Source organism: Eubalaena glacialis, chromosome X (assembly GCF_028564815.1).
Source record: "Eubalaena glacialis isolate mEubGla1 chromosome X, mEubGla1.1.hap2.+ XY, whole genome shotgun sequence".
Classification (NCBI taxonomy): Eukaryota; Metazoa; Chordata; class Mammalia; order Artiodactyla; family Balaenidae; genus Eubalaena; species Eubalaena glacialis.
The window spans coordinates 138,381,593-138,407,176 of record NC_083736.1 but is presented as its reverse complement, the minus strand read 5'-3'; positions in this window follow the sequence as shown (position 1 = coordinate 138,407,176).

The window sequence follows — 25,584 nt, the reverse complement described above, 5'->3', positions numbered from 1 at the left end:
CAAATAAAATTTCTAGAAATCACTTTCTAGAATGGGAGACAGTAAATTATAATAAAGGATGATAAAGAAGAGGACAGATACCTAAACTGGTCTTTTGGGGAGAGAGGTGATTAAGCAAGGTTTTTCCTAGAACAAGTGACTTCTAGGCTAAGGTCTAAAGGATATAGGTTAGGGAGGCATTTCAGGAAGAGTGAACAAGATATTCAAAGGCAAGGGAATATATAACAACATGGAATATTCAGGCATATTAAGTAATTTAGAATAGTTAGAGCAAAAATCCTTGAAGGGATTTGCAGATGAGAAAAGGGTTCTGTGGTTAAGAGTGTAAGTTCTGGAGTGAGTTGACCTGAGTCAAATATCAGGTCTGCAACTCGCCAGTTGTATAACCTTGACCAAGTTACTTAATCACTTTGGGCCTCGGTTTCTCACTGTAAAATCAGTACAATTTATCAATATACCTCATAGGGTTGTTGTGAGAATTAAATGGATTAAAACATGTAAAATGCTTAGAACAGTATCTGGCACAGAGTAAACATCTCTCCCTACTACTTGAATGACAAGTCCATGAGAGAAGGAAATTTAGTTGTTGAATGACCAGCACTTAGATAGTGAGTGGCTCATAGCAGGCATTGTTGAACGAATGAATGATCATTAACATGATTATTATTTTTGACGGGTATCATCTTAAGAGGTGAGAAGGTTGAATAATCTCAGTTTTTTCCATTGTTACCTTAATATAGGGCCACAGAGTAAAGATATAGTAATAAATTAATATGTAAAATAAATGAATTAATTATATATTATTAATATAGATATTAAGCTATATATAATAATCATATATTATTAATTAATATATATTAATAAATGAATCCCTACTCTCAAGTGGCTCGTAATTTAGTAGGAAACATATCAAATACACAAATGTAATAAAGGATGATAAGTGCTATGGAAGGGAGCAGAGAAGAAATACACGTAATCCAGTATTGAGGGGGTTGTGGAATACCCTAAAATAGGTAATGTTTAAATACGAATTTGAAGGATGAGAAGGACATTACAGCCAGAGGGAATAGCATGTGCAAAAGCCAAGAGGATGGCCTGCATAAAGAACTGTCACCGAATCTCCCAAACTCAGCATAGTGTCTGGCATAGAGTAGATGCTCAGAAAATATTTTATAAATAAGAGAATGAATAAAAACCATTGCAAGCAGAGATAACAGAATGAACAAAGATACAAAGATGGGAAAACAACATGTTTATAAGCTATTCTAAGAGGGTCCCCTACACTCATAGCCTGAAGAAGTTCAGAGCAGAAATTTTCTCTAGAAGGTACCACCCACATATTTTATTCATATTCCTAGAATGTACTGAGCTTATTTAGGTTTTATTAAATTGTAGCAAGTGAAATACATAATACATAAAAAAAGCTTGGTATGATAGTCCAATACAGTGTCTAAAATAATCATTATCAGAGTCTTCATCCATAAACCCGATCAAATAAGTTCTCTCAGCATATAACTATAACACATTCTCTCTTACTTAGTCTGCATAAAACACCTACTCTGCACAAATTTTGAAAGTCTTTCCTCATTCTGTTTTTCCCAGAATACAGCCCAAACCTGTTGAGAGCTTACAAGTTCCTGTATGAAGCCAGCTCTATCCATACTCTACTGGAGTCAAGAGGAGCCAGATGAAAAGCTGACCTATGTTCATCCTGATTCAGCAGTGATGATGCCAGAATAAATCAAGCAATGCCAAGCAAATAGTGATTCTTAACCAAGAAGCCTATAGGATGGTCATGATTATTTTCTTTTCCACAGAAGCTGGCAAACAAGTATAGGCGCAATATCACCATGAGAGAATGGTACAGAAAAGTCAGAGAGAGAAAAATAACCTGCGAGAGTATGGAGAGGTAGGAGGGAGAGACAATGTGGTCCTGAGGAAACAAAACTGGACTAAGAGTAAGGAAATGTAAACTCCAGTATTCTAACCTGCTGTGTGGCTTTGGCAGGTCATTTTTCATCTCTAGGCCCTATTTTCTCATCTATAACATAGTAAGTTTCAATGTAATCCAATAAAACAAGCATACTGAGCACCTACTTAATGTTAGGCAATATACTTGATGGGAAAGACACAGAGATGAAAGTGACACAATATGCCATGTAGTAGGCCCTCAATACATACTGGCTGAATGAACAAATCAGTGGTCTTATCCTCTCATTACTCACAGTCTAGTAGAGTAAATGGACATGTAAACAGATAAACTGCAATACAGTCTGTCACTAAATCAGATAAGACATGATTGTGCCCTGAATCCAGGTAGGGACAGTATAGATGAAGAAAAGTGCATGATAGGTAGAATGTAGAATAAATAAGACTTGATGACTCATTAGATATGGCATGCTGATTGTGCCATATCTAATAAGGTGCCCATGTAATATCTAAATGGTAATCTAGGCAATATTATACATGGGTTTTGAGCTTAAAAGTGGATACGAATCAGGAATAGAAATAAGCCTCACCTCCAGAGATTCTTATTCAAGAGATCTTGGGTGAGATCCAGAGAATCTGCATTTTCAAAAAGTCCCACATGGTCCTTGACGGAAACTCTCAAGTCTACATCTCTGGTCCAGACTTCCCAGCTGAACCCTACACCCATATATCCAACAGCCTATCAGACAAATCCACCCATCATTTTCCTTTATCCATCAAATGTAATTGAGGGTAAGGGTGGTTGCTATTTTATGTATGGTGGTTATGGAAAGTCTCTTTCATTGACATATATATATATATATATATATATATATATATATATATTCTGGTATTTACTTAGCAGGACACTTCACTGCTCCACGTATATACCAACATACACTTCACTTTCTTCAGCTATGTAACTCTTTTTCTCCACATTAATCAGACGTTTTAAAACTTAGGAATGGGGTAAGGGGACAAAGTGGGGCAAGTCCTTGTAATTGTCAGGAGCTCTGAAGTAGGTGATGTGTCCACGTTCCAGGGTGGCCAGCCTGCTGCAGGTGACAACACCACAGAGGATTACATTTGGTTCTGGGAGCAGTTTATTTTCAGAACTGACATCCTACCCAGTACTAAATATAGCCAGTCTCTTCCTTTCAAACAAGGATTTCTTTTCTGTTAAACTTCAATAAAGCTCTTAGCTCTGTATTACAAGATCTCTCTCTCTCTCCCCTCCCTCCATCTCTCTCCCTCTCTCTCTTTCCCTCTCTCTCTTTCTATCTCCTCTCTCTCTCTCTTGAACCTTATTCTTGTTATACCCCCTCTTGCCAACCACCTACTTTCTTCTTGGCTTCCTTGGTTTCTTCTCCTAACTTTCTTTTCTTTCCGATTTCTCTTCTCTGCTTTCTTGGTATTCTTCACTATCTCCTCTGGGCACTTTCCTCTTGATGTATCCAATTTTTAAAAAGAAAATCTCTTAGGAACCCCCTCCCCTGATAGGTCAAGAGAATGCAGACGTCCCAAGCCTAAAATGAGATACTTTGCTTATTTTTAAATCTTCACAGGCTGGAGATAGCTATGTCTCTTTCCTTATGTGCCAACTGACTGACGTGTAATATTAAGGACATGGCAGCATTTATTGCTCATTTACAGTGTATAATTCTAAATACTTTACACATATAATCCTTATAAAAATCCCACAAGTAAGGCACTAAAATCATCCCATTTTTGTATGGGGCAACGGAGGCCAAGAGAGGTAAATGTAGGTATGTCATCTAACGAGGGAGCAGTTACAGGGGAAGTTACAATGGGAAGGGTAACTGCATCTAAAATAGCTTTCAGCTGACCAAGAAGACTGTACCCTCGTTAACTTTTGCTTTTACTAAAGCAAAATGTGAAGGAATTCAGAGAAACTGGAGTAAAACATGAAAGAATTGGAAAGGATTTCGCTTTCATTTTTCTGCATGTTTTGAATTATGATTCTGAGTTTTAGGCACTGATAATCTCTTTACCCTCCAGTTAGACTGTGAGTTCATCAGGACCCAAACAATTTTTACGGATATATTACAAATTCTGCACTCATTACAGGGGATGAGAGGTGGAGTGGTTATATCCATACAATGAATTACCACTCAACAATACAAATGACCTTTTCTCCACTGCTGTTACCCAATAGCCCATGATTATTATTTGTAACAAACTTCCTGAGCAACTTCTCTGTCTAAAATACACACACACACACACACACACACACACACACATAGTCAATTAGATGGCAATGTATAAGGTCAATATACAAAAATAAATTGTATTTCTGCACACTAGCTATGAACAACCTGAAAATGAAATTAAGAAAACAATTTCATTTACAAAAGTATCATAAAAGATGAAATACTTAGCATTAAATTTAACAAAAGAAGTACAAAACTTGTACACTGAAAAGTACAAAATATTGTTGAAAGAAACTAAAGAAGACCTAAATAAATGGAAACGCATTCCATGCTCATGGATCAGAAGACTTAGTATTGTTAAGATGGCAATACTCCCCAAAGTAATCTACAGACTCAACACAATCCCTGTCAAAACCCTAGTTGGATTTTTTGCAGAAATCAATGAGCTAATCCTAAACTTTATATGGAAATGCAAGGGGCACAGAATAGCTAAAACAATCTTGAAAAGAAAGAACAAAATAGGACTACTCAATCTTTCTGATTTCAAAACCTACCACAAAACTACAGTAATCAAGATAATGTGGTACTGGCATAAGGATATATATATTGGGCTGGCCAAAAAGTTCGTTCGGGTTTTTCCGATATATATATATCAATGCAACAGAATTGAGAGTCCAGAAATAAACCTTTTACATTTATGGTCCATTGTCAGGACAATTTAATGGGTGAAAGAATAGTCTTTTCAACAAATGGTCCTGAGACAACTGGATAGCTACATGCAAAAGAAGTTGGACCTCTACTTCAAACCATATATGCAAGTTAACTCAAAATGGACCACAGACCCATTGTATGAGCTAAAACTACAAAATTCTTAGAAGAAAGCATAGGAATAAATCTTTGTGACCTTGGATTAAGCAAAGCCTTCCTAGATACAATAACAAAAGCACAAATGACAAAATAAAAAATAAACTGCACTTCCTCAGAATCAAAATCTTTTTTGCTACTAAACATGTCAGCAAGAAAGTGAAAATACAACCCACGTGATGGGAGAAAAATGTTCACAAATCATATATCTGATAAGGAACTTGTATCTACAGAAGATAAAAAAAGCTTTCAACTCAACAACAGAAACAGAAACAAATAACTGACTTGAAAATGGGCAAAGGATTTGAATAGACATTTCTCCAAAGAAGACATACCAATGGTCAATGTCTGCATGAAAGGATGCTCAACATCATTAGTTATTAGGAAAATGCAAAGCAAAACACAGATACCACTTCATACCCACTAGAATGGCTAAAGTCAAAACAACAGACAGTAAGAAGTGCTGACAATGATATGGAGAAATTGGAAGCCTCACACACTGCTGGTGATATTGTAAAAATGATACAGCCACTCTGGAAAACAGTTTGAAAGTTCCTCAAAATGTTAAACATGAAGTTATCAACTGATATGGCAAGAGCTGAAAACATAGCTCCACACAGAAACCTGTATAAAAGTATCCACAGCAGCATTATTCAGAATAGCCAAAAGGTAGAAACAACATAAATGTCCATCAATCTAATGACTGGGTAAATAAAATGTTGTCTATCCACACAATAGAATATTATTCAGCCATGGAAAGGAATAAAGTACTGATTCATGCTACCACGTGGATGAACCTTGAAAACATCACAATAAGTGAAAGAAGCCACATGCAAAAGGCCACATATTGTATGATTCCATTTATATGAAATTTCCAGAATAGGAAATTCTATAAAGACAGAAGGCAGATTAATGAATTCAGGGGCTGGGGAGAGGGGGAAATGGGAAGTGACTGCTAATGAGTTTCTTTTTGGGGTGATGGAAAAGTTCTGGTATTAGTTAATGATGGTTGCACAACTCTATGAATATACTACAAACAATTGAATTTTTCACTTTAAATGGGTGGATTTTATTGTGTGTGAATTATATCTCAGTAAAGCTGTTTTTTTTTTTTTTTAAAAAAAGAATACATTTGGGAGACTCTTTAGTCCTCATGAAAATAGACTTCTGTCATGTAGGCCTTTTCACTTTGCCAGAGTGCCTAAGTCTAATCTCTGACTGATGGACATTTAGAATGTTTTCAGGTTTTTTGTATTACAAACAATGCTGCAATAAACATCTTTTACATATATTTTTGTATATTTGTGCTAGTCTATCTGTAAGATAAATTTCTAAAGTAAAAACGCAGAGACAAAGAATACATGTATTTTAATTTTGCTTAATATTCAGTATTACCAAATTGTTCTCCAAAAAATATGCACCAATTTACACTGCCACCAAGAGTTTAGAATACTCATTTTCTCACATTCTTAGCATATTATCAAATTTCTCAACCTTTTTCCACCTGAAAAGTAAAAATCTTGGGTTTTTAAAATATGAGTGAGATTCAACATTTTTTCACATAAATGTTGGCTACTTATATGTCTCATTTTGAGAACAGTATTTTCATGTTCTTTGTCCATTTTCCTATTGAGTTTTTTTTTGTTCTGGACCTGTAAGAATTTGATATATACATTTAAATATTAATATAAATATTAAGGCATGATCTCTGGTATAAACATTATATTTTTTATATATTATATTTTTTATCAGTTTGCCATTGGCCTTTTAACTTCACTTATAATACTTCAAACCTCCTAGAATAATGAAAATAAAAACAAAAATTAACAAATGGGACCTAATTAAACTTAAAAGCCCAGCATAGGAAACCATAAACAAAATGAAAAGACAACCCTCAGAATGGGAGAAAATATTTGCAAATGAAGCAACTGACAAAGGATTAATCTCCAAAATATATAAACAGCTCATGCAGCTCAATATCAAAAAAACAAACAACCCAATCAAAAAAATGGGCAAATGTTTTAAATTTTTATGTAGTCAAACTGATCAATCTTTTCCATTAAGGGATCATGACATCTAGGTTTCGTGCCACATCTCCCCATGTTTTCTTCTAATACATCTTATATTTTGATGATTTTATACTTTTTGATATATTTTTGATCCATTTGAGTTTATCTTGGTGTGGGGATGAGTTAGCGATCCAGCAGAGCTAACTCATAAGAATGTGTAACTTAGGCACTGCACAAAAGTGCCTGAGAGAAGATATTTTCTTTGGTTTTAGAGTTTAAATTTTTTACTAAAATCTATCTAGGCACATGTCATTCTTCCCATTATTCTGGCTTGAGACTTGGTGGGGTCTCTAAATCTGAAGACTTAAGTCATTCTTCAGTTTAAGGAAATTTTTGTCCAGTATTTCTTTGATTCCTTCCTCTTCCCTGTCCCTCTATTCCTCCCTTCTTCCCTCCCTCCCTCCTTCTCTCTCTTTTTTTCTTCTTTCTATCTCTCTGTCTCTGTCTTTGTCTCTTCCTTCTCTTCCCCCCCCTTCCTTTCCTTTCTGAAACTCTCATTCAATAGATATTGGAATTCTCATAAAGATATGTATGTCTCTTCATTTTTCTTTTCTTTGGTTTTTGTGTTGCATTCTGGGAGAATCTCTGTGTTCAATCTTCAACTAAGTAATTCTGATTTTAGTTGCATGCATACTGCTAGTCACCCCTTTAGTAATGAGTAAATTTTTGGCAAGTATGTTTTTAATTTCTAAAACCTCTGTACTAGACGTTTGTTATATTTGTGTCTGACCAACATAACATGAATATCCTTTCTATGTTTGGGAAATTCTTACATCTCAAATGTAGAAGTCAAAACTCAAACTTCTAGTCTGTGTTGAAACTAAGATGTAGGAATATGACAGGTTCTACCAATCAGATGCCCTGATATGAGACTTTGATTTGGAATTGAAGACATGCATAAAGTGGTATTGTATGGTTTCTGTTTTGCTGGAATAGGTAGTAGTGAAGGAACTCGGCTTTGAAGGATGACAGAGATTGCAAGGTCAAGTTCTTAATAAAGTAGTAGCATCAGTGCTGGCAGCAGTAGCTGTTGCAGTAGTCAATTTCTTGGCATCTAATTCAGGAGCAACAGTTTTTCTTATCAGGCCAGTTCTGTGGCATTTGTCCTGGGCAACTGTTTCTGGAAAGTGAACCTCAAGACTGGTTTTCCAGACTTCTTTTAATAAATAACTGCACTATGCGTATAATCTCAACCTCAGCATCCCCTTCTCAAACTATTTCTTCCTATCTTGTCTGCTCACTCTTTCTAATGCCCCAAAACCAACATTTTCTTGACCCTGCTGGGATTTCCAATCTATTGACCCTGCTTCTTTTTACTGCTACGTTCCTTCTTACCTGACTTTATATTTCATGGTCCATCATTACCATCACTCCCAGGTATATATCATTAACTCCTTTGCCTCTTTTTCCATTCATCATACTCACCTGGGAAAAAACCCAAACCTGCTTAAATCCAACTCTCCACTTATTCTGTTTCCACGTTAACTGGTTTGATCTTCATTTTAGCCTTCAAATTCATGACCATTAACCTCAGAGGGCCTTTAGTGCTGCCTGGCAATGCTATAACGGTTTCATAACCCATATTAGCATATTAGCAATATGACCCCATATTGCTAATTTCAAAGGTTAATTATCAGTTTTCATGTTACTTGATCTTACTTCATCTTACCTGTCAGTATTATCTACATGGTCGATTACTCTCTCCTTCTTGAAGCACTTTCTTTACTTGGCTTCCAGGACACCTCATTTTTCTTCTCCTCCTGTCTCACTGGTTATTTTTTCTCACTATCCTCTGGTGATATTTTAGTTCCCAGCTGCAAAATGTTGAAGTAACACAAGACTCAATCCTTGTTCTTCTTATCTTCTCTATCTACACTTGTTCCTTAGCTGATCTGATCCAGTCTGAAGATTTTAAATGCCTTCTATATAGAGAGGACTCTCAAATTAATATCTATAGACTAAGATCCCTCTCCTGAACTCAAGAATAATATATCCCACTGCTTACTCAACATCTCCACTTGGATGTTTAATAGATATCTTCTACTTAACATCTCCAAAACCTCTGCTCTTCATTCTCCAACAAATAAACTGGTTCTCCTGCTATTTTCTCCATTAATAAATAGTACCTTAGTTATTCTAGTTCCTCAGGCAAAAATCTTGGAGTTATCCTTGTCTTATCTCTCTCATGCCCCAAACTCAGTCTACCAGCAAATCCTATCCATATTTCATTTTAAATGTATCCAGTCTGACCATACAGCATTATCCCCACTGCTAACACCTTGCTTCAAGCCACAGTCATCTTATTCCTGCATCACTGTAATAGCCTGCAAACTGGTCTTCCTACTTTTACTCTTGCCCCCGGAAGCCTATTGTCTACACAGCCACCAGAGTGAAAATGCTAAAATGTAAGTCAGATTATGTCAGTCTTCTACTCATAACAATGGTTTTCCATATAGCTCATAGTGAAAGTCAAAATACAATGGTCTACAGAATCTATATAATTTGGCCTGTTCTTGTTGCTCTTACTTCAACGTCTAGCAATCTTCCTTACTCCTCTGAAGCCATACTGGTCTCCTTGCTATCAGTCAAATAAACCACACACTCTTTTTGCTTGGAAAACTTTTCCTCTATTCTCTTGGCTCACCTCATCACATCCTTTAATTCCTAGATCAACTATTACCTTATCAGAGAGGCCTTCTCTGAACACTCCATCTACAAATGACAGGGGTATGCATATGTGTGTCTGTGTGTCATTTGCTGTCTCCCTTACTCGATATCACTACCTGAATCATGTGCTTCTTTGTTGTCTCTAGTCTCCCACTGAAATATAAGCTCCTTAAGGACAGGGACTTTGTGTTTTTCACTCACTGCTGTATCCCCAATGTCTAAAAGAGTAGCCGGCACATAGTAGCCACTCAGTAAATATTTCCTTATGCTTAGACTAGCCTGCATGGATGAAATTGTTTACAAATAAGAACACTATTTTATTTTTTGAATAGGAGCTTATTTTTATTTTATGAATGTGAGATATTTAATGATATATTCTATGAGTAAGATGAATCTTTCTCTAAATACTATTTTATACATATTTATAGTTCTTTTCTGTTCATCATTTACTATTTCCTTAGACATTAGTTATTGTGTTTGTTGAGTCTGGTGACTCTCTTTAATGTTTTTACTTTTGACTAAATATTTGGTGATTCTTGGTTGCTTGTGTATAATTTACACATGAAGACCTAGATTGAAAAGTATTTGTGGCTGGAATTCATATCCTCTGTAAATGTGAAAATTCATGTTCCCTTGGCAGTTAATGCAGAATCTGATTGCTATATCCCTAGTTCATTGCACATGGGAGCAGGGAAAAAACAAGAAGTTGCCCCTTCATGGTGGATGGTTAACTTCTAATCAGTCTACTGATTCCATGTAGCAGGCAGACATTCCATGAGGTACTGCCCTCTTGGTCAGCCCAATCTGATAGCCTTCAATGTCAGAATTCTTCATTTAAAAGTCTTCATCCTGGTGCAAACACCAGTGACAGAGTGGGGGGAATTCATGTAACTATTCCTCAGTCCTTTAATTAAATACACCATCTGTCATCCTATGGCCCATTCCCATTCCTTCCTTGCTACCTCTGACCTAGGGCTATTTCAGGGTTCTACTGGCAAAATTACTTATTATGATGTCTCTCTTTTGCCTGTGTGGCCATGCCACTTCTTAAACTCAATGTCTCTTAATTATCTAACTATGAAAAATGATATTTGATACAATCTACCACTGGGCAAACATATTTTCCCCATATGCATTTGATTAGCCAAGATTTCATTATTTAACTACTTTAAACATGATTTATAAATGGCAGTTGGTTTCATTGATATGGTCTGCATAACCAGGTGTTTACTATCTCCTTAAATACGGCCATCAATTTGTATTTAACATACACACATTTGGTGTTTACCAGCAGCAGGGAAGCTTGAACTAGCATATCACTTGAACTATACTCAAAGGATTAGGTTGCCAAACGTAATTCTCATCCTTTCTTATTCAGTGTGTGTTCCACAGACCAATACCAGTCTTAAAACTGTTTGTTACCAATCTCATGACATAAGTATGATAAATATACAAATCATACAAGTATACTGATCAAATATACAAACAGTAAGTGTAAGTATTTAGAAAATTTTTAGCATATTTTGACATTGCTGCTACATCCAAGTGCATGATTTCCTATTTTACAAAAGTCAATGGCAGATTGTTTTTTTTTTAAAAAAAATGGTCCTTCACCATAGAGAGTTGAGAAGCCCTGCTCTAGAGTGTTTCGATAATGCTTTTGGTCAGGTGGCATAGTTTCCCTTCTTGTATTACCTTCTGCCTTCCTCAGGGTTGGCCTTTAAGCCAAGGGACCTGGCTGCCTTCCAGGCAGTCGTTTCCGCATAGTGTAATAGCTACAGCCAGTGAACTGAAAGTGCATTTCCTGCCACCATACTGTAAAATTATTATTAATGTAATAGGAGAATGCAGTTCTGATTTTGGCACTGATGTTTAGGTTGCTGCAATAGGGCTGATAGCTTGAAAGAGGGGACAACATTTTGGAGTATGGATTAACGGAGATAGAAATACTAGGAATACTTCCTGTTAAAATATGCTATGTTTTATCCATTTAGAGATAATTTGATAGGACAACATTTTAAATGAAAATAGAAAGATCTCTCCTTACATGGAACCCATTAACCTTTACTCAAAGAAAATTTTAAGAAATACTTTTCTAACAACTAATGCAGTATTCTTTATCAGCTAAGTACTCAATCAGAGACTGATTTACAAACTATCGTGATTCTATAATAATGAATCCTGCAGTGAGTTGAAAATTAGATTAAGCTCTAGGGTCCTTTTCAAAGCAAGATTCTGTAATTGTGTGCTGGTGTAATTTAGGCATCTAAGGAAGAAAATTTAATTTTGAATCAGGAACTATTAAGTGTGAGGCCTTGTGATTCCCCTTTAATTTAGAAAAAAATTCTGTTATCCTTCAGAAATGATGTAATACTGAGGGCACTTGAGGGTTGAAAGTTTACTTGGAGATATATATGGTCCCAGATCCACAGTTTGGAGCCAAGAGGAGACATTAAAGGATTCAAAGAAGGAGTAAATAGAAATATAGGCAGAAATACTGAAATATAGTACCTGGAAACCTTGTATGTAGAATGACTCCCAGTAGCCTTCTTACATAGAACAATCCTGACTGTTCAAGCATTCATCTTTCAAAAACTATTTATTCCCATGCTTCTAGTCTAGGCTAGTTGCAGATTCTGCAGGAATTCATTTACTGGGGTTGTGCAGCAGTCCATTGTAGACCAACCAGGTTAGTCCTTCCAGAACTTGAATGTACCCTAGTGAAGAAACACTAATGCAGATGTGCAGTTATTTATTAATGTTAGAGAATGTAAGACTCCAAAAACAACCAGGATAAAGCAAAGAGTGAAAAGTAACTGGTCATTATTAGAACCATCTTAAGACTTAACAAATACATAAATAAATTTGTTTTACTCCAATTTACAATTAATTGAGGGTGAGATTTTCCAATTGTTTATAAGGTCTTTGTATTGTCTTTTGTTCATTAAGATGGAGAAAAATAATAATATTAGGAAGTTATTGTGTTGCTAACAAGGCTCTCCTCTACTGAAAAATTTCTTAAAATCAAAGCAATAGGAAGAATTTAATGTCAAACTACTTTATAGTGTCTGGATCAGACAGTTTATTTCTATAAATTATTTTTGACCAAATATCCCAAGAACAAATCAATGTAGAATATTGTTAATATTTATTTGTGTATGGGTATAAATGAAAGTAATATGAAATACTTTTTTAAGAAAAGAGAAGAATTTTGCTATGCACCAATTCATACTGCTGCAAATATCTTGGATCCAAGACTGAGAGGCAGAAATGTAAATAATGATAGCACTGCTGCTGCTGCTGCTGCTGCCCTAGATTGAATTACAAAACAAGCAGCACATTTAGAAATTTATGCTGGAAAAATCCTTTCAAATGTGTCTGAATACAGAACAGTTACAGTGTTTGTGCAGTCATGCAGTTTGGATTTGTGCCAAGTGTAGCTCTTATTCCTGGTCCCACCCTCTTGATGAGGAATCTGAAGGCCAGGTTACAATTCAAGGTCTCTATGGCTGGCTCAAGTTCCTACCCAGTGTTTCAGAGCCTTCAGCCCTACTAAATTTGCTAGTGAAAATAATAATAACTATTGGTGCTTACTATGTACTAAGTATTATGCAAGGTTAATTACATATTTTGTCTCAATTAAGTCTCACAACAAACCTATGAGGTAAGTACTGTTATGTTCAAATGGGGAAATTGATCCTCAATGAGGTTAAAAAAATTGCTCAAGGTCAAATTGCTTTATTTGCTCAATTACAAGACTATTTAGATATCAACATTCTTTCCTGATGTGAAGGATGATTTTTGTTTAGAAGACAAAGCCAGGTACTGTAGAACAGTAAGATCACCCAAGCCTGAACATTTAGCTGCTGCCCTCACAGGTGACTCCCATCAGCAGAAGTTTTTGTCTGTTATTACTGCTGGTTGCTTTAAGCTGCACTTCTAAAAAGTCGTCAGTGGCTCTCAGTATCTGCACCTCATAATGGTCCTTGAACCAGCCCGCAGTCTTATGGGCTCCTTAGTAGTGATGTAACTTAATTACAACAGGGGGGTCTCTGATGCACCCTTACTGACATAAACAGTGAAGTAATAAGTCAAAAACCTTTACCACTGCTTCAAGGAAAACCTTAAGCACTATGGAACACTAACTACCTTACCCCTTCTAATTGACTACCTTTGATTTAAACAAAATTCAGGGAGTTAGAGTTGGTCTGAGATGAGGTGAATTTCTCCAGCTTAGTTTTCTCTAGAGCTGCTCCTGGGACTGAAGTCGCACTGGGTCTCTGTTCTCCATAAGGAATGTTTGAGTGGTGGGAAGGGACTAGGAATTGAAAGGCGTTCCTATATTCCTTAGATATGAGTTCTGACATTATCGGAAGTTTGTAAAGGAGCTTTGCACTTGGTACTTTACCATCATACTCTTCCTTGATTCCATGTTTTCCTAAAACACAATTTGAATCAGACACACATCAGAAAGAGCTCCTAAGACTCAATCCAATGAATTGGGGGAGTCTGAAAATCTAGGTATTACCTATAAAGGCTACTATGAAATAATCCACTGGTAGAGTGGCCCCAGGCCAAGCCAAAGGAGGCCATTCCTAAAAGTGGTACAGGAGGTTTCTGTGGAAGACTTTGTTTCCCTCTAGTGATGCTCTGTACAATGTGAGCAATGGTTGTGTGAGGCTGTGGCTCTGTCTCTTTGACTTTAGTGTCCTGGTCTGTGCTCATGTAGTACTTTTTTCCTCTGGTTTGTGTGTGTGTGTGTGTGTGTGTGTCTAATTCTCTCTGTGGGGTTAGTGTTTTCTGTATAACATGACACCGAGAGAAACATTTTAAGTTGCATTTGCCAGGAAAAGTCCCTCTCCCTTGGAATCCAAAGTAAGACCAACAGCACACTTTGCAGAGATATAGATGGCAGGATTTTTGCAAGGAAACATCACTCCAGTCACCCCAGGAAACAGGGGACATTTTGCTGCTGCTTAACCACAAACTACCTCAGGAGATCTTCTGGACAGCATTGTGTCTGTCTGCCCCTGCAAAAACACATATTGTCATAGGATGTCACCTGTTCATGCTGTTCTTGTTTCTCCAACACTCTTACTTACTCTTAGCATTTAGCCAGAATTTCTACTGTAGGATTACCATGGAACACACACACACACATATACAAGCAACGAAGACCCAACGCAGCCAAAATTAATTAATTAATTAATTAATTAATTAAATTTTAAAAAGAATCCTATGAACTTTCATGTACAACTTTTTGTTTGAAAACATGTTTTCACTTCTTTTGTGTATACTTAGGAGTGCAATTGCTGTGCTATATGGCAATTCTATGTTTAACATTTTGAGGAATTGTCACACTGTTCTCCATAGCAGCTGAACCATTTTATGTTCTCATCAGCAATGTATAACAGCTCCAATTTCTCCATAGCCTTGCCAACACTTATTATTTTCTTTTTTTTTCTAATTTATTTATTTATTTTTGGCTGCGTTGGGTCTTTCATTGCTGCGCGTGGGCTTTCTCTAGTTGCAGTGAGCGGGGGCTACTCTTGGTTTTGGTGTGTGGGCTTCTCATTGCAGTGGCTTCTCTTGTTGCAGAGCACAGGCTCTAGGCGCATGGGCTTCAGTAGTTGCAGCACGTGGGCTCAGTAGTGTGGCTCACGGGCTCTAGAGCGCAGGCTCAGTAGTTGTGGCGCACGGGCTTAGTTGCTCCATGGCATGTGGGATCTTCCCGGTCCAGGGATCGAACCCGTGTCCCCTGCATTGGCAGGCGGATTCTTAACCACTGCACCACCAGGGAACTCCCAACACTTGTTATTTTCCATTAAAAAAATTCATTATGGCCATCCAAGTGGATGTGAAGTGGTATCACACTGTGGTTTTGACTTGCATGTCCTTGATAGAGAAGTGAGTGAGGATCAGAAAAAAGATATGTTTTTATTTTCCCTTCACATAAGATATATCAGGAATAGGAAGAACTGTTTCCCTCAGAACAGATCTATGAGATAGGTATGATTATTACTTGAATAAATTAGGAAACTGAGACTCAGAGAGCTAAAACAACTTACCCGAGATCACACAAATAGGTGATGAAGTCATGTCACCCATGCAGTTTGACCTCAGTTTCTGTGTCTTAACCACAATGACACTCTGAAACTAAACTAAAAAGTCCCTAAGAGCAGACACCATATCTCCTAATCTTCACTTGCTCCACCTTTCTCACAAACTAGACAATATTGGACTTTGCACACAGCAGGAACTCTAGAAATATCTGTTAACCAATCATGGGAATATTTAAAGCCCTGCTGAAGGGCTCAGAATAATTGAAACAGAAACTGTATGAGTAGAGTAATCATAACTAGAAAGTGTTTTATTAATACTTCTTGCTGCAACTGTTCTGATCTGAGCACTTCTTATCTGTTTTCTCCCTGAAAGCTGTTTTCTTTTTCTTTTTCTCTGTGTACTGTGTACATAGGGGAGGAATTTTTAAACTCCACTTGTGGGAAGACATTCTTCTTGCTTAAAGTTCAAACTTAAAACTAATCTTGCATTTTACATAAGCATGTAAGATAAGAAAGACTTAAAATAAAAATATTTACAACCTCTACTTCTCACACATCCACCAAAGAGAATTTTGTCCTTGCACACTCTGTTCCTGGACTTTGTTCCAAAGATCAGGATAATGGTTAAGAGAAATGAAACATGCCAGGATTTGTTTGATTTACATTGGAAAGGGTAGACAATTACTAAAAGAAGAAAATATTAACTTGGGCTAGATATGAGTGTTTTAGGTAATTCTGAGAGAGGCAGAAAGAGATTAGAGTGTCTGCTATGCCATAATAAGTGGGAATTTGGGGAAGTAAATGGGTGACAATTATTTTTTAAAAGATAGTTTGCCATGTGTTTTGAAAGGCAACACACAAAGGTAATTTTTTTACATTTCTTTTTGGAGTTTAGACAAACGTTTATTTGGACATGACTCCATGCTGGGACTGCCATAGGTGGATTGATTTTATATAGGTTATATTTTGAAGATAAGATCTAATTTTATCAAGAGTATAGGAAAATGGTGGGAGTATAAATTGGTACAGCCAATCAGCGTATATAATCTGGCAGTTCTATTAAAATTGAAAATGTTAATAACCTGTGACACACCAATTCCATTTCTTCCTTGGGGAAAACACATTGGGAGACATGTACAAGAATATTTTCTACAACACTGCAAAAATTTGAAAACAGCTTGAATGTCCAACAATACAGAAATAGTTAAACAAAAAATTATATATTCAATAGAACGCCATAAAGCAGTCACAATAAATTAATTAAAGCTATATGTATCAATAAGAAAGTATCTTAAAAATGTAAAATTCAGTGAAAAAAACAGGTTACAGAATCACACACACCATATAACATTTGCGTAGAAAAAAGCACACAAAATACTATATATTTACGTATATTTTTATGAGTACACATATGTGTGCATAAAAAAAGAATTATGGAAGGATACATACTAAACTCACAGCATTAGTGGCTTCTAGGGTGGGGAAGAAGTGAATGCAGTCAGGGATAGTGACCAAAAGGGATTTTAGACTTATCTGTAATGTCTTAATTCTTTTTTTAAAAAGTCTTTTAATTTTGAAGTAAGAAGTTGCAAAAATAGTCTATAAAATCCTGTGAACCCTTCCTCCAGCTTCTTTCAATGATGACGTCTTATATAGTGTAGTACAATTATCAAAACCAGGAATTTGACATTGGTACATTACTGTTAAGTAGACCACAGACTTTATTGTCTTCACCATTTTTAAGTTTGTATCTGTGTGTGAGTGTGTGTGTGTGTGTGTGTGTTGGTTCTATGTAATTTTTTCCCATGTATAATTTTGTGTAATCCTCACCACAATCAAGATACAGAGCTGTTCCAGCACCATAAAGGAACTCCCTTGTGCTACCTCTGTGTATTCTTATTCACCTCCTATGACACACCACCTTCTTCCCTGTCTCCTGGCAACCACTAATCTGTTCTTCATTTCTATAGTTTTGTCATTTTGAGAATGTTATATAAATGGAACCATACAGTATGTAACTTTTGGAGATTGGCTTTTTTCATTAAGCATAATAACCCTGAAGTCCATCAAGCTAGTTGTATGTATCAATAGTCCATTCCTTTTCATTGCTGAGTAGTATTCTATGGTATGGATGTAAAATAGTTTGGTCAACCATTCACCTGTTGAACAGCATTTGAATTGTTGCCAGTATTTTTCTATTATTAATAAAGTTGCTATTAACATTCTTACAAAGGTTTTTATATGAACACAAGTCTTCATTTCTCTGGATTAATGTCCAGGAAGGTAAATGCTTGGTTTTATGGTAATTGCATGCTTAGTTTTATAAGAAACTGCAACAATGTTTTCCAAACTCGCTTTACTATTTGGCATTCCCACCAGGAATGTATTAAACATCCAGTTTCTGTGTATCCTCAACAGCATCTAGTATTATCACTATTTTTCATCTGAACTTTTCTAATAGGTCTATGATGATATCACATTGTGGGGTTTTTTTTTTTGAGATTCAGGGAAAATTTTATTTTTCTTAATGTTTAAATTTATTCTTTTTTTTTACATCTTTATTGGAGTATAATGTTGTGTTAGTTTCTGCTGTATGTAAATTGATACAGTCACATTGTGGTTTTAATTTGCATTGCCTTAATGGCTAATGATGTTGAACCTCTTTTCATGTACTTATTTACCATCTGTATATTATTCATCCTCTTTGGTGAAATGTCTGTTCATGTCTTTTGCCCATTTTCTATTTGGATTTTTTAGTTATTTTTATTGTTGAGTTTTGAGCCCACTTTATATATTATACATACAAGTCCTTTATCAGACATGTGGTTTGCAAATATATTCTCTCAATCTGCACCTTGCTTTTTAATCCTCTTAACATTATTTTCACAGTGCAAAAGTTTTCATTTTTGATGAGGTCTAATTTATCAATTTATTTTATGGATTTCACTTTTTGTGTCATGTCTACAAATACTTTGTCTATCTCTAGGTCTCAAAAATTTTATCCTATGTTAACTTCTAAAATTTTTTACAGTTTTACACTTTACATTTAAGTCTATGCTCTATTTTGAATTAATTTTTGTATAAGCTGTGAGGTTTAGATACTAATTCTTTTTTTAGGTGAATGGATTCATGTATTACTTGGATAATTCAAATTTAATTAAAAATAGAAATTAGAGGTGGCAATAATATAAGGTTAAACACACTCCTATATTTCACTATTCCAATTCATTCTCCACTTTAAAGGTCGAGAATTTTTCTAAAATACAATTCATATCATGTTGCTCACCTGCTTAAATGTCTTCAATGGCTCCTAACTTATCTTAGAATAAATTCCAAACTCCTTAATATGAGCAAAAGGCTTCACATTTTGCCACTTTGCCCTCTACCCCCACCCCCAGTCACATTGCACAATCCAGCTACAGTGAACTTCTTTAAGTTCCTATCACCTCCAGTTCTTCAAATATGTTTGGAACATTTGGTGGATTTAGAGAATCACAGCTCAGTGGGGGCAGAAACTGTACTGAAGCCAGTATGGGCTAGAAAGACTTAAAGGGTAATTGGCTAGTTGTTGGACCCTGAGCATGGATTAGCTGGAGAGATTAAAAAATTCTGCAAGTCCAGCCTTAGGGGAGCCCCAACACTTGCATGAGTTTTACCTCTTAGAGCCCTACCATGTTCTCAGAGAAAAATACTCTCATGTTTCCAGAAGGATGAGGGGAAAAGTAACTATTTTGAAATACACCCGGAGTGTTCTATTCTCCTTAACAAAGCCCAACCCTCAAGAGAAACTACCAGAGCCTAACTAATATGAGTTTTACCAGAGCCTAAATAATTTGGGGGAAGGGAAATATCCAACTCCAGACTCCTCTATTCTTCCAGGTTGGGGAAGAGAAACACCCAATTCCAGCCTATAGCACTTGTGAAGGTCACAGCCCAGAAGCACAAACTCACTAAAAGACTGAGAAATAATCATAGGACTACAGAACCCTTCCCCTCATTCCTACCTTTTCACCACACCAATCTGGCTCCTCTATAATAACAGGGGATGGCAGCTGAAAAGAACTATAAGGCTCAGACCCTCTTTGAAAAGAAATCTCTAGGAAAACTCAAAACAAGAAAAAAGACAAAAACAAGGACACTAGGGGAAACTTTAGCCTCTGATGCCTACAGCTACATCAAACAGTAAACACAGCCTGACTCCTTGACAGATAAGACTAAAATCTCACATCAAAGGCCTATTTACTTTAGTTCCTTTTATCTACTATATCACGTTCATCTTTCAACAATTACTAAGTGTGCTAAAAGGCAAAAAAACACAGTCTGAAGAGACAGGGCAAGCATCAGAACCAGACTCAGGTATGGCAGAGATTTTGGAATGAGAAGGCCAGGAGTTTAAAATAACCATGATTAATATGCTAAAAGCTCTAATGAAAAAAAGTAGACAACATGCAAGAACAGATGGGTAATATAAGCAGAGATGTGGAAATTCTAAGAAACAATCAAAAGGAAATGCTAGAAATTAAAAAAAACTATTACATAAATAGAGACTGTCTTTCATGGACTCATCAGTAGACTGAACACAGCTGAGAAAAGAAATCAGTGAGCTTAAAGTTATGGCAATAGAAACTTCCCAAACTAAAAAGCAAAGAGAAAAATGACTGAAAAGAAAGCAGAATACAAGAACTGTGGGACAACTACAAAAAGTGTAACATACATGTAACAGAAATACCAGAAGGAGAAGAAAGAGAGAAAGGAATACAATAAATATTTGAAGTAATAAAGGCTAAGAATATTCCAAAATTATTAACAGACATCAGACCACAGACCCAGGAAGTGCAGTAAACAGCAAGCAGGATAAATGCCAAAAAATTATACACCTGAGCATATCATAGTCCAACTGCAAAAAATCAAAGGCAAAGAGAAAATCTTGAAAGAAGCCAGAGGAAAACACACCTTACTTTTATAAGAACAAGGATAAAAATTACAGATTTCTTGTCAGACACCATGGAAGCAAGAAGAGAGTGGAGTGAAATTTTAAAGTGTCGAGAGAAAAACCCCACCAACTTAGAATTCTATATCAAGTGAAATTCTCCTTTAAAGGTGAAAGAGAAATAATTTTTCACACAAACAAAAAAACAAAAATTGAGGGAATGTGTCACTGGTAGACCTGCTTTGCAAAAAATGTTAAAAGAAGTTCTTCAGGGAGAAGGGAGAAGATACAGGTCAGAAACTTGGAGCTTTATAAAGAAAGGAAGATTGTTCAAGAATGCATAAATGAAAGTAAAATAAAATCTTTCATATTATTCTTAAATGACTTAACAGAAAAGTTTATTCAAAATAATAATATCAACAATATATTGGATGATTATAGCTTATGAATAAGTGAAATGTATGACAGCAATGGTATAAGGCATGCAAGAGAGAAATTAGAACTATTTTGTTATTATAAGGTACTCACACTACCAGTGAAGCAGTATAGTGTTATATGAAAGTGGATTTAGATTAGTTGTGAATGCATATTGAAAACTCTAGGGTAACCATGTAAAATTTTTTTTAAAAAGTGTAATTAATATGCTAGGAGGGGAGAGAAAATGGAATCGTAAAATGCACAATTAAAACCAAAGAAGGTAAAACAAGGGCGGAAAACAAAAAAAGAAACAAAGAAAAAGGACAATGATTAGCGAACAGTTACAAATAAGATAGATATTAATCCACTATATCAATACTGACTTCAAATGTAAATGGTCCAAATACTCCAATTAAAAGGCAGAGACTATCAGAGTGAATAAAAACCAAGACCCAACAATATGTTGTCTACAAGAAATCCACTTTAAATATAAAGACACAGATATATTAAAAGTAAAGGGATGAAGAATGATATATCATGCTAAAACCAATCAAAAGAAAAGTACCTATATGAATTTCAGACAAAGCAGATTTCAGAGAAAGAAAAAGTTTCAGGGATAAAGAGGAGCATTACATAATGGGGTCAATGCTCTAAGGCACAACAATCCTTAATATATATGTGCCTAAAAACAGAACATCAAAACACACGAGGCAAAAACTGATAGAACTGCAAGGAGAAATAGACAAATTCATTATTATAGCTGGAGACGTCAACACTCCTCTCTCAGAAATTAACAGATCCAGAAGGCAGAAAATCAGTAAGGAAATAATTGAACTTATAGCACCATTAATTAACTGGATCTAGTTGACATTTATAGAATGCTTCATCCAGCAACAGCAATACACATTCTCAGTCTCATATGGAATATTCACCATGACTGACCACATTTGGGGCCATAAAACACACCTTAACAAATTCAAAAGAATTAAAAAAAAATAGAGTGTGTGCTTTTAAACCACAATGGAATTAAACAGAAAGATAACTAGAAAACCTCAAAGTATTTGGAGATTAAGCAACATACTTTTAAATAACACATGGGTGTAAGATCAAGTCTCAAAAGAAATTTTAAAAATATTTTGAACTAAATGAAAATGAAAATACAACTTATCAAAATATGTGGGATACAGCAAAAGTAGTGCTTAGAGGGAAATTTACAACATTGAATGCATATACTAGAAGAGAAGATGTAAAATCAATAATCTAAGCTTCTAACTTAGGAAAGTAAAAAAAGAAGAGCAAATTTAATGCAAATAATGCAGAAGAAATGAAATAATAAAAATAGGGCAGAAATCAAAGACATAGAAAACAGGACACTAATAGAGAAAATCAATGAAACCAAAGCTGGTTCTTTGAAAAAATCAATAAACTAGATAAAACTCTAGCCAGGCTAACCAAGAATAAAGAGAGAAAACAGCAATTACTAATATCAGAAGTGAAAGACAGGCCATCACAATTGATCCCATGGACATTAAAAGGATAATAAAGTAATATTATGAACAACATTAGCCCACAAATTTGATAACTTAAATGAAATAGACCAATTCCTTGAAAGACACAATCTACCAAAACACATAAGGAGAAATAGCTCATCTGAATAGGTTTATATCTAATTAAAGAAATTGAATCAACAGTTAATAACCTTCCAAAACAGAAAGCACCAGTCTCAGATGATTTCACTGGTGAATTCTACCAAACATTTAAAGAAATTATACCATTTTCCTACAATCTCTTCCAAAAAATTGAATAGAGATAACACTTCCTAATTCATTCTATAAGGCTAGTATTAACACTAAAACCAGACAAAGACCTTTTCCTTCCTAGGAAGGAAAATTATAAACTAATATAGATGTAAAAATCCCCCCAAAATGTTAGTAAAAATCCTCCCAAAATATTAGCAAATTAAATCCAAGACTGTATAGAAAGAATTATACACCACAATCAAGTGAAATTTATTCCATATATGGAAGACTGGTTTGACATTCAGAAATCAATGATATTGGGCTTCCCTGGTGGCGCAGTGGTTGAGAATCTGCCTGCTAATGCAGGGGACACGGGTTCAAGCCCTGGTCTGGGAAGATCCCACATGCCACGGAGCTACTAGGCCCGTGAGCCACAACTACTGAGCCTGCGTGTCTGGAGCCTGTGCTCCGCAACAAGAGAGGCCACAATAGTGAGAGGCCCACGCACCGTGATGAAGAGTGGCCCCCGCTTGCCACAACTAGAGAAAGCCCTCGCACAGAAACTAAGACCCAACACAGCCAAAAATAAATAAATTAATTAATTAATTTTAAAAAAAAAGAAAAACTCATAGCTAACATCTTAAAAAAAAACAATGATATTCATCATCAATAGGCTAAAGAAGAAAAATCATATGATTATATCAGTAAATTCAGAAAAAGCATTTGACAAAGTCCAGCACCCATTCATGATAAGAACTTTCAGCAAACTAGGAATAAAGGGGAATTTTCTCAACTTTATAAAGAACATCTTCAAAATCCTACAGCTCACATCACACTTAATGATGAGGAATTACATGCTTTACTCCCAAGATAGGGAACAAGATAAAGATGTTCCCTCTCATTACTCCTATTCAACATTGTAGTGGAAGTCATAGCTAATACAATAAGACAAGAAAGGGAGATAAAAGGTATACATATTGGGAAGAAATAAAACTGCCTTTGTTTGTACATGATGATGTGCCTTCCTATGTAGAAAAATTGATCCCCCCCCCAAAAAAAACCCACCTCCTGAAACTAATAAGTGATTATACCAAGGCTTCAGGATACAAGGTTAATAATATACAAAAGTCAACTGCTTTCTTATATGCCAGAAATGAACAATTGGAATTTGAAATTTAAAACACTACATCATCTACATTAGCATAAAAACAGAAATACTTAGGCATAAACCTTACACAATATGTACAATATCTATATAAGGACACAGAAAGACAAATACTGTATGATCTCACTTATATGTGGAATCGAAAAAAGTCAAATTCTTAGAAGCAGGCAGTAGAATGGTTGTTGCCACAGGCTGGGGGTGGGAGAAATGGGTAGATGTTGGTCAAAAGATACAAAGTTTCAGTTATGCAGGATGAATAAGTTCTAGACATCTAATGTACATTATTGTGCCTATAGTTAATAATACTGTATTGTATACTTGAAATTTGCTAAAAGAGTAGATCTTAAGTGTTCTTATCACATACACAAAAGAGGTAACTAGATGAGGTGATGAATATGATAATTGGCTTGATTATGGTAATCATTTCACAATGTATACATATATCAAAACCTCACACTGTATGTCTTAAATATATATAATTTTTATTTGTCAATTATACTTCAATAAAGCTGGGGGAAAAAGAAAAATACAAAATTCTGATGAAAGAAATTAAAAAGATCTAAATAAATGAAGAGATAGTCCACATTTATGGATAAGAAGACAATATTAGTAAGATGTCAATTCTTCCCACGTTGATTTATAGCTTCAATACAACCCTAGTCAAAAATCCCAGCAAGTTATTTTGTGGATTCTGACAAACTGATTCTAAAGTTTACACAGAACTTACACCTTTCACAAAAATTAACCCCAAATGGATCATAGTCCTAAATAAAAATGCAAAACTATATAAATTCTAGATGATAACATAGGAGAAAATCTTGGTGACCTTGGGGTTGATGATAACTTTTTAGATACAACACCAAAAGCATGATCCATGAAAGAAAAAAAATGTCAGACATCATTAAAATTAAAAACTTCTGCTCTGTGAAAGATACTGTTAAGAGAATAAAAAGACAAGCCACAGACTGGGAGAAAATATTTGCAAAACACATCATATGTTATAAAGGACTTGTACTCAAAATATATAAAGCAATCTTAAAACTCAACAATAAAGAAAAACTCAATTACAAAATAAGCAAAGGATCTGAACAGACCCCTTACCAAAGAAAATATACAGATGGCAAATAAGCATATGAAAAGATGCTCAACATCATATGTCCTTAGGGAATTGCAAATTAAAATGTCAATGAGATATCATTACATGCCTATTAGAATGACTGAAATCCAAAATTCTGACAATTCCAAAAGCAACAGGAACTCTCATTCATTGCTGCTGGGAATGCAAAATTGTACCACTACTTTGAGAGACAGTTTGGTGATTTCTTACAAAACTAAACATACTCTCACCATATGATCCAGCAGTTGCATCCTTGATATTTACCCAAATGAGTTGAAAACTTATATCCACATAAAAACCTTCACAAGAATGTTTATAGCAGCTTTATTCATAATTGCCAAAAATTGGAAGTAAACAAGATGTCTTTCAATAGGGGAATGGATAAATAAACCGTGGTACATCCAGACAATGGAGC